Below are 12,248 nucleotides of genomic sequence, written 5' to 3'. Positions count from 1 at the left end.
CTACATAGCTTAATATACTGGGTGTTAATGAACTTATGTCAAATAATTTTGACACATGTATGTTATTTAAAAATAAGGTAAATGCACGGATTTGTGTTGAGTAAAATGTAATTTTGTAATGACTTACCTCAACATTGCAAGGACCTTTTGAGAACTGCTGATTTTCATAGAAGATGTTCGATGTACCCACTATTTGTTTGCACACAAGCCTCAGCGCGACGTATCCAATTCGCTCGCACGCGTTGCAACATTGCCACATCCTCTCGAATCGAATTACAAGCTTCTGCAATACGCTGTCGCAGTTGGTCGGTGTCACGAACTTCCGGGAAATAGACAACACTTTTCACATATCCCCACAAAAGAAGTCTAAATGCGCCATTTTCAAAAGAAACCTTGGAAATACGGCTATTAATGTACTCTCGAAAAACAGCACAGCAATCACTACAACAATAACTTTCAAATACAGTCCGGCTTCACAAGAAACCTTCAAACTCGTAAAAAGTGTTACATAATTTTTGTAAGTACTCGCCGCGATAAAATACATGTATTTCAGCAGTTCCAAAATAGTTTTAAACACATTTTTATTTAGCTTTTTTCTCTATGACCTTAAACTTCCGTACAAGTTTGTGTGTTAACTCAGTTTTTGCTCCTTTTTCACTCCTTTAAATTTTTGGCATAAGTTCATTAACATCCTGTATTTTAATTTAATATACTTATGAAATTTGGAAAAATAATTTCCATTACGTAAGTTTTAGTAGGCATTTTAAGAAGGCCCTCATGGTCCGAATTATTAAATAAATCATTACTATCTGATCTTAAAACTGATGTTAATATTTTTCTCTCAACCATTGGGTGCTTCTTTTCGTTATTTATGTTTAGAACATACCGATAGTTAAACAAGTTTTTTCGTTTTATGATACCATTATTACAAAATTTATCTCCGACTTTACTTTATGGCAAAATTATTTTCCTCTAAGTCATATTTTTCCTTGACATTTTCATGGTACATAAACTTTATCCAGATTTATTTTAGTATATGGACATAAAATAATCTGCACCTATAGNCCACGTTCAGAAGTTTTTATTCCTATTGCAGATATGCTAAAGTAGTCTCCTTTGTTATTTAGGTATTGGAAAGTATGTATTTGTTATTTAATGATTATAGTTAATTTAGAATAAGAAGGAAGCGTGTCGTAAAAGTACAATCATCATTAATACTTTGTAGAATAACCATAGTAAAACGATGAATATTAAATCAATTACAGAAAATAGTCTGATATACAGGGTGTTTCAGAAAGACCTCCCGAAAATTCAGGGGGTGATAGTGCGACAAAAAATAGCAATGTTTTGTCTTATGAACTATATGTCTATCTCCTCTTGTTTTCGAGATACAGAGCGACAAAATAAAATTTTGTAAATAGAATTTTTACGAAAATTTCCAAACGGTGCGAAATATTTTTTTGAAATATGGAATTCCGGGTTTTTAAGGACACCAAATACGCTGGTCTAATTATTTTTTGTATATTTTATAGAGGGCGCTAGTTACGCTACATTCGTATTACATTTTAAGTTCTAATTTCTAATGTACAATTTAATTTTTTTAAAATAATGTACTCTTGTTAGAACTTCCTAATGTGGACGGTTTTCGAGAAAAAGGCTTTTAATTGAACTCTTACAATATTACGGTGTAGAAAATAAGTGACTTTTCTCAAAGTAGGCTTATGTCAAAACTTATTGATGGATGTCTCAAAAACAACGCATACATTCTCAGTAATATTTTACTCTAATTAACTTTATATCAAAATTTTAGTGATTGTTAGTGACTGTAGTTAGTAATGACTAATTGGAGCAGAATTTTTGTAAGCCGCGATAAAATACATGTATTTCAGCAGTTCCAAAACAGTTTTAAACACATTTTTATTTAGCTTTTTTCTCTATGACCTTAAACTTTCGATACAAGTTTGTGTGTTAACTCAGTTTTTGCTCCTTTTTCACTCCTTTAAATTTTTGGCTCATTAACACCCTGTATTTTAATTTAATGTACTTATGAAATTTGGAAAAATAATTTCGATTACGTAAGTTTTAATAGGCATTTTAAGAAGGCCCTCATGGTCCGAATTATTAGATAAATCACTATTACTATCTGATCTTAAAACTGATGTTAATATTTTTCTCTCAACCATTGGCTGCTTCTTTTCGTTATTTATGTTTAGAACATACCGATAGTTAAACAAGTTTTTTCGTTTTATGATACCATTATTACAAAATTTATCTCCGACTTACTTTATGGCAAAATTATTTACCTCTAAGTCATATTTTTCCTTGACATTTTCATGGTACATAAACTTTATCCAGATTTATTTTAGTATATGGACATAAAATAATCTGCACCTATAGCTAAATCCTTTTACGGTCTGAAATATCCTGTTGAAATAATTATATTTAATTGCTTCCCCGGCAGTAACAGCACTTTTTAGGAGCACGCTTTTGCACAGAAAGTCTTCATAGATAGATAGGGTACAGTAATAAGAATGCAATTTGCGCATATCTAGTTGAACTACTTGTTTTTATACAATTGGTTGACTTCTTCATGCAATGAAACACTAATAACTCCAATTTTAAAATGGTTTCAATTTATGAAATTACGAATTTAAAATTGGAATTGATTGATGAAATTTGAAGGTGCAGGGTGATTACGGAATAATTTTCAGGCTACCATTTCTATAAGTTTTCCTTAACCGTTCATAATGAAATTTGCTACACATATATGAATCTATTTTGTAATTTTTTATACTGAAATCAATTTACTGTTAATGTTTCAGGTATGATGGACCTCAATTATTGACTAACTGTTGCAAGAACCTTCGGGAGAATTTGATAACTTCCGCCGTTTGTTCGACAGCAGCAGATTTTGAGTATCTCTCCAGCTAATCGAGCGGGAAATAAAGAAAAAAGACACATACTTCTTTAAGGAATGTTCATAGTTTTTTACAGTTATCTACCATCAACAAACAACAAATATAACAATATAAACATACATAATTTGAAAATTAGTACAGTCCTGTCAGACAAAAAATTCTTGGCACATTTACAGCTTCTAACGAAGTACGAGAGTTGTCCGGAGACTTCCCAAAAACTTTTCCAACTAGATCATTGGAGATAACGTACACATTTGGTTATATTGTGGAGTTACCTGGTTGATTACACTTCATGTTGTATTTGTGCATTTGCCAGGACTGGAAACTGCGATTGAGAAGAAGACGAAGGAAAATGTGGTGGAACTAAAATTGTGCTAGACTTGCCAATATACTGGAACTTTGTGATGAAGGTGTTATTGTCATATAGGTACTGATTACTTCTGTTTCTTTTTCTTTTACTGTATCGTGAATCTCACGTATATTATCTTCCATTATTTTTCCACCAAACTTTTCATTTTTGGTGCAAGTAGTTTACAAAGTAAGTCGACTTCATCGAACTCACTACATATTTAATTTTCTTGAAATAGTTTTCAGGACCCTCACTGCTTCGTCCATATATTTTCTAGCATGTGCTACCTCTGGTGGTGCAGATTCCTTCCAAACAGTAGTAGATCTGCCTCTACAATAGTAGCGGATTGACTCTTAACAGCATCATTTACTTCGGTAAGTATTTCTGAACACTTACTTTAGTTTGATTTTGAAAATGATTCAGCAAGACATAAAAAATTAAATCATGTTAATGAATCCGCACACATCTTATGGGATTTTAGACGCTGCTAAAAAGACATGATATATTTTCATTACTTTTCCGGGATCGGCCGATTGTTTCTGAAAAATTTTTATTTAACACTCAAAAATAACCGTGTAAAAAAACCGATTAATCCCGGAAAACCAATTAAAAGTCTGCGATGCCCTTTAATTCTTTTGTATTTATAAAAAATATATTTTTTTGAGAAGTAAAATACCAGAATTATGCTCAGTTTATCAACAGTCAAATCCTTTAAGATATGTGCGGGGTCTTTTTAGTTGTCAATAAGTCTATAAAAGAAAAAACCGATAAATTAATACTACTTTCATTTAAATAATTTTGTTTATTTTGTATAGTTACCTACGACAAAAGACGAATGATTGACCGTAGCACAAGGATTTGTAAACACTTGGCAATTTCTATGTTGTTTAGGAGCTCTAGATGGCAAACATGTCAAGCTGCAAGCCCCTATTAAGACTGGTTCAGAATTTTTCAGCTATAAACATTTTATTATAATAGTGCTTTCACTGACCGACAGTGTTTATAACTTCTTATTTTACATACTGTTGAGTTTTTTACTTATAAAACCAAAACTACTAGAGCAATCTCAATTTCATAGAAAAGTTGTAGGAAATTAAATTTCGAAGAAAATGAGAGGTCGAGCGATTCGATCGGTTGATTAGAACCGGAGAAAATCCGGAAAAACCGGAAAATTGTCATAACTGTCATTTATGAAGTTTAAGAGCTGAAATTTGGCACAGAAGTAGATAATTATATCAATTTTAATTGTGCAAAAGGTAGGTGCTGTCGGACCATTAGCTTGTTACAACTCTAACTTTAAACTGATAATTATAATAACAGTAATAATCCACATTTTGCCAAATTAACTTGGCAATTTATATTCTGCTGTCTACCACGCTGTTAATTCTGTCAGGTGTAAAGTCAACATACATATTCCAATAGCGTAATCAATGACCACGCTCGTATGGCGACGTTACTATTGGTCGAAATAGATTCATTCCCCGCTGAAGATACACTTTCATACAGAGCCGGATTTCACATCGCATAATAGTTTTCATTTTGTGCGTATTATTCGCGGCTTAATTTTGTTACTGTTTGGCATATATTCTTCGTTTACTTCGTTGGAATATGTAAAGTGACCATAGTATAGTTCACCCACACTAGGTCATTGACACATAATATATTCACAAAATATATAAAACAGCAAAAACTATTGTTTTAAAACATAGATAAGTTTTAAGCCGCACATTGGACAAAAGCTGTTGTTCCAATTGCGTACATCCAGCGCATAGTTTTGGCAAATGTTTGGCAAGTGAAAATATGCTTTCGAATGAATTAATACGCAGCATCCTCACGATACGGCATTTGTTTTTGTTTGACAAACGTTTCATAAGTGACCGCATCATCTGGAGCCGCTTCAAGCAACAAAATCATTTTTGGATTTACGGTTGGTTTAATCCTCTTATTCGAATACATTACATTTGCATCTAGATACTTGTTTCAACAAAAGTGGCTAATTTTGCTTGAAGCAAGACTTCAATTTGCATTATGTAACTTGAAGTTAATAGATCGTGATGGTTTTGGGGAGTTACGAACAAATTGTAGATTTGTAAATTGTATATTGTATTAGCTGTTATTTTAGTTAAGGAAATGAACAGCTAGTCATACAGTAGACCGTCTTCTCTCGTCTTCCGTAATGGATAAGTGCTTCCTAGAACTATAAAAATATAGACTCTGTTTAGTTACTCTGTAGTACATGGGGTACAAAATTATTAAAATAACAAATTGAGTAATTATTTTTTTATTATTTATAGTAAATTTTCATAAAAACTGTGCAATTATTTTTTTAACTGTCAAAAGATCTGAACACTTTTTTTTACAAGATACCATACTTCTAAAATCAGCGGTTTTCCTAATAATGACGTTTGAAAATTGATATTTTGAAATACACACACGTAATTAAATAAAAGCCAATAAAACAACCAAATTTTATCTTAAACAAACAATTTTCTTCGTATTAATCGTTTTTCATTCCTTGACCCCTAAACAATTTTGATGTAGTATTTTGTGACAATAAAAATCAAACTATCGGTGTTTAGTTTGTCAGTGTCATTTTGTCAGTTTTACGTTTCATTTTAAAAATGCATTTATCTGAGAAATAATGTATTAAAGTACTTATGATAATTGGTTTTGGAGAGAAGTGCGTACTCAACAAGAAGTGATTTATTTAATGTAATTCATCCTGATCGACCTCCAATCACTAGATCTACTGTCAGCAAAATTGAATTGAAATTTTCTGAGCACAGCTACTTTAGAGATTTACCTAAAGGAAGCAGAAATATCAGATGATTCTAAACTAGACGTTTTACTGGAAACTGTAAATAATCCCCATGTAGCCGTTAGGACAATCTCCAGAAATTGTAATTTGTCATCAATAAATGTTTGGGCAGGTATTTTTGAAAACCGAATTCTTGGATCTTAATTTTCTTAAAGAAAATTTACATAGAGACCGCTACATAGATTTTCTTCAGTTTGAACTCATCCCTGCTTTAGCTGTTGTGTTTCCTTATCCACAAGATCCAGATATTCCTCATAATGACATATGGTTTCGACACGATGGGGTACCTACTCATTTTGCAATTGCAATTCGACAATATCTTGACTTAACTTTTCCTAATAAAATTGGATTGCATTGGATGCAGAGGTCCTATTGAGTGACCACCAAGGTCACCGGATTTAACCCCTTTAGATTTCTTCTTATGGGGTTATTTGAAATCTAAAGTTTATGTGAATAGACCAAATAATCTTGATGACCTGATACAGAAAGTACGCCAGGAAATAAGACTTATTCCAGCAGTGGTAATTGAGAAGGTTTAGCGGGAAACAATCCTTCGACTACAAAAATGTATTGAAGAAAACGGACAAAACATTGAACATTTATTATAAAGCAAATGTTATTTAAATAATGTTTTATGATTAAACACTTTTTTTTCCCTTTCGTCATTATTACGAAAATCGCTAATTTTAGAGATATGATATGTTATACAAAAAATGTTCAGAATTTACCGTACAATTCAAAAATGGCATAATATACAGGGCGTTCTATTAAAAAAATCAATGATGACTGCATATGTTCTTCTTGAGACACTGTATACAATTTTCTTAGTCAAAAAATCCGCAACTAAAAATACTAATCAACGTATTTGAGCATTTTTCCACAAAATAATTACTTGAATTTTAAACGAATTTGTTCCTTTCATCATGAACCCGCTGTATAAGAGTAAAGTTGCCAAATGTGAAATATCATTTTTATTTTTGGACCTGAAGGTATTGTTTTACCAAGCAATAAGAGAACTGTTTAAAAACACTACTTCGGAATCTTTTATAAACGTCTTTATCTCATAGCGAGCATAAAATCATTTTACTCAGATAATTACACAGATACACAAAATATGAAATGTGATCTGCTCTTCTCATCAGATTCTGTCATTGTCATGTTTTCATACCAACTAAACACGGATATGAAGTTAGTTAGATATGAGCTCTAAGCTCGCAAAGAGATTAGAAGATTTTCGACAATGTGTTGAATTGTAAAAAATTTGAATTTATTGAAATTCTAGTAATAACAACAAATTTATAGTTTATTTACAAAGAGCTTTATAAACAATGTAGAGCGTATTACATGTACCTTCCTGGTTAATAAGTTGTAAGGTGATGGATCCGTAGAGGATCTGCAGCAATCTCTGCAATTATTTAAAAGCAAATTTGAGGATTAATATTTAATGATTCGTTGAAAGTGCGATTCTAAAGAGAAACATGATTTATCTTAATAATGAATATAAACACTGAAAGTATCTTTTTCAGTAACAGACTTGATCAAATCAGTGTTTCTCTCTATACATATCATTTTATATCTATTGAACGGGAAGATATATCGAATAACTTTAAAAATAAAAGTTGCTGAGAAAAATAAGTATGAGGTACAAAAAAATATGTGCGGAACTGGGAAAAATATGAAAATGAGATTGCAGATCCCCGCTTGTGGTTGCTCTTTCCGTTTCCCCATAACGGCGGCCAATCACCAGTCCTGTATTACAAAGGTGAGGGCACTGTTCCAGTAAAACTCCTCAATACGATCTAGTGTCCAGTGTTCGTTGAATGAACATTCCTATAATTAAGTATAAAAAAGCACATGAACAAATTTACTATACTATCGCTAAAAATGATTAATTATAACTGAGTTGTTAGAACTTGCTTTATGAAAAATATATTGGGATAGGTTAAATTGAATAGATCTATTACTTTAGTGCTCGCTATTTACCAAATTTATTAGAGTTCACAGTTTAAACTAAATGGCCCTGAACAAACCAGTACAGCCAAAAAAATGCCAAAGTGGGTGTAAACATAGTACGACGTATAAGTCTCCTGACCTTCCTTATATAATTATATATTAATCTTACCGAAAACTTTTGGTAAAAGAGCGTGACATTTTATATCGCTTTATCCGCAGCAACTTCACCAGACGTGCAAAAAATTATAATTCCGTTCCTTCTCAATAAATTTGAAATTAACATTCTATTTATAGGTTAAATTAATTCGGACAAATAATAATAATAATCCAGCATGACTACAGCAGAAACTGACCTTTCTAACACCATGGTTTTTAGAGTTGAAATATTTACATACGTCCTTCTCTGCGCTTATTACTGTGCAGCTCGCAGACGGCCTTCAACTTGGGCACTTAACAGCCCGCATAAGTCAATAAGCTGCTGCAATTCAAGTTGACTTGAATGCCACACTCGTTTCAATTCATTACGTTAACGCTATTAACATTATCGTCATTACTGCGGAAATTTTGCCGAAGTCGTAAACCTTCCTCACGATTTTTAAGTTTGTCTGTTATTTACACGGCGGAAAGTATTTTACGAATGCAAAAAATATGACGTGTAATGTTGTTTAAACGTACTGAGGTAAGGATTTAATTGGGAGAAATAAAATTTATTAAAGGCAATTAAATAATTTCTTTGAAGTGGTTAAGGAATTCATTTGAATAAAAGTAGAAAATATTTTGTTCTAATTAACTGGTATACTTACCTTTGTTTATTACTGGAAAAGACAATTTATTTATCACTACAGGGATGGCCAGAAGTACGGAATAAAATTCATATCTTTTTAATGAGTTAATTTTTTTTAAAACGCCGAAACACGTTAACTTATTTTGATTTTTTCCCATCTTTCGGTTATATAATAATTAATTTTTCTTCAACCCCCTAACCCCCAGCTATCCCTACTTTTTTTTTCAAATGGAAAAATAAGGCATGAGGAGGCTCGTTGAAAAGCTTATAGAAATCTGAATCCAGCCATACCAAATTTTACGTTTTATTTTTTCAATAGCAAGGTTATTAGGGTTGTATAAAACACCTACTTAACAAGTGAAATAAAATTTAATTATCTTTAGTGTTATCCTCCATGAATTTGCACAGAATAAAATAAAGAATTTGAAACTGTACCTATCACTGCTAACGCAAAAAAGATATATTTTTTATGTTGCGTTTTTTTGGCACCACTTACTTGCCAGGCTTTCTGGTTAATTTTTCGCTTTAGTTGTAAATTGGAGTTCGAAACGTTACTATTGTGTCAAAATCAAGTTATTTACTGAATTGCAATGGTATTGTCGGAAAGGCAACGCATCGAAATCTTGATATTGCTTGGATGTGGAGACAAAATAAGAAGTCAGGCTGAAGTGCGCGATTTATTTAATGCGAAATATCCCGAAAACCAAATCTCGCAAGGGACAGTTAGTAAAATATTTCACAAATTTGAGGAACACGGTACAGTACAGACTTTGCCCAAAACTGGACGGGCACGTGCTTTGAATGAAGAAAAGAAATTAGACATTGCATTAGAACTTGTTGAAAATCCTCATACTTCAACTGTTTCATTGGCCCGCAATCACGATGCTTCTCGAACTGCAATTCGAATGTTTCTGAAACAAGAGAAATACCACCCCTATAAGGTATGTCTTGTCCAAGAGCTTTTGGAAGACGATTATGATAGGCGATTACAATTTTGTGAGGAAATGATGAGACGGTGTGACGACAATAATGGTTTTCAACGAGACGTACTTTTTTCGGATGAAGCTACGTTTTATTTAAATGGAGTGGTTAACAGGCACAACTATCGCTTTTGGTCCCAGGAAAATCCACACTGGACATGCGAATCGCATACGCAGCATCCACAAAAAGTTAATGTATGGGCAGGTATCATCAACAACAGAATCTTGGGCCCATTCTTTTTTGAAGAAAATCTTACTGCCGCACGCTACCTGGATTTCCTAACATTTGACCTGATACCTGCTCTAGCTGTGATTTTCCCTCATGAAATTGATCCAGATATACCGAATGAAAGAATTTGGTTCCAACAAGATGGCGCTCCCCCACATTTTGGTATTGATGTTCGAAGATACTTAGATGAAATGTTTCCAAATCGCTGGATTGGTAGACGGGGTACAGTTGAATGGCCGCCAAGATCCCCCGACTTAACACCCCTGGATTATTTTCTTTGGGGATATTTGAAAGAAAGAGTCTACCAGGACAGACCGGATAATATTGAGAATTTAAAGAACAAGATTAGGGCGGAGATGCATAATTTACCAGCTGAAGTCATTCAGAATGCTGTGGACAGCTTTTACTATCGTCTTGGAGAATGCCAAATAGTGAATGGAGGACATTTTCAGCATTTGCGACATTGAGTTTATTTTTGTAAATTATCTAGTTGTTTCAATTTCTAAATGAAAAAAAACTTGTTATTGAAAAAATAAAACTTGTTTATTTGGTATGGCTGGATTCGGTTTTCTATAAGCTTTTCAACGAGCCCCCTCATGCCTTATGTTTCCATTTGAAAAAAAAAGTAGGGGTAGCTGGGGGTTAGGGGGTTGAAGAAAAATTAATTATTATATAACCGAAAGATGGGAAAGAATCAAAATCAGTTAACGTGTTTCGGCGTTTTTAAAAAAATTAACTCATTCAAAATATATGGATTTTATTCCGTACTTCTGACCATCCCTGTATTTCACTTACTAGTTTTTAAATTGTTTTAAAAAATTAAAAGTATTTTTGATTTTTTTTTATATACTGTATATTTTAACAAAGCACCCTAGATAAAAACTTTATAGGATGACTCCCCTTAAAATTCGCTAAATAATACGAGGTTTCATTTTTGGTCACCATTTGTGAATCATCCTGTATAGGTCTGGTCGAACTAAACGTGGATGTGGTAGAAATGTATATGCTCAGTTCAACAATGGGCGCGCGGGTAAATGGCGTATAACACTGCCGCACTGGCCGACTGGGCAATAAATCTCAGTTGTTGTCAAGGGGTTGACAAATTGCCTAGCAACAAATGTTTAATATTTTTAAAAAACTAGCCTTTTCCTTATTTAAGGACACAATTTCCCCCCCAGTGCAAAATAAACTTATTTATTTTTCACTCAGGCTATATAGCTTGTTTATTATTAGGAAACGGAATGGAAAAACGTCATATCAGTCTAGGGCGAAATAAGTGGACCTAAATATTATCGCCCGTATTTTGACCATATTTTCTACCCTTCTTTTCTGCAAGGGTAGAATAGTAAATGTGCCTTGTATAAATGAAGCAGACAAATGAAAGCACACAGTTTATTAACATTATTTGATATATAACAATATTTTTTTTTAATTAATAACAAAAATCATTTACAACCGTCTTTAAAGACGAAACTACAATTTGTGAAGGAACCTTTAACAGTAACACAAGAAAAACTACCTAAATTTTCTTTGTCATTGAATAAATGTTGTTCGTTTTCACTCACAATCAATTCAGACGTTATGCTATCTTCAACATATCCTGATCCTGACAGTATCAGTCTTCCATTTTCCATGTCTTTTCAATATTATCTTATCTGCACCTGTATATACAAGAAGAGTTGCCAATGTGCGACGCAAACAATGACCTGTGTACATTTTTGCATCTGCGCAGCCGAGATATTTTACAATCCTGGACGGTATGATATCGAAAGTATTTTTGCCTTCTGCTTGCGCAGTACATCGACCATTTCGATATGTCAGAAAAAAAAAAACGCCGTTCTTTAATTTCTTTTGGTCGCAAATATATATAAAGTCGATACAATTGGAGAGCGTGCATTTCATTTCATTTCCTTCCACAATAGAAAAAGATTTTGATACCCTAGTTTTTGTATTGTTAATTTTTAGTACAACAACGATTTCTTTGTCATCTATATCATCTATCGAGAGCTTTGCCAACTCATATCTTCTTTATCCTCCAAAAACCCGGAAACGAAGCCTTCTACGACATATGTTTATAGGAACTTTTCTTTTTAAAAACATGTGTTCTATCTCCTGTTAAAGTTTATCTACAAAAAACTTACTCACCCTGTATATACGGAGAAAGGGAGATATACATACACCTATCCTGCACTTCAGTACCGTGCTATAAAATCGTTG

This window comes from Anoplophora glabripennis, unplaced genomic scaffold, assembly GCF_000390285.2.
Source record: "Anoplophora glabripennis isolate ALB-LARVAE unplaced genomic scaffold, Agla_2.0 scaffold260, whole genome shotgun sequence".
Taxonomy (NCBI): domain Eukaryota; kingdom Metazoa; phylum Arthropoda; class Insecta; order Coleoptera; family Cerambycidae; genus Anoplophora; species Anoplophora glabripennis.
The sequence above is the reverse complement of the archived record's forward strand: the minus strand, read 5'-3'. Positions refer to the sequence as shown.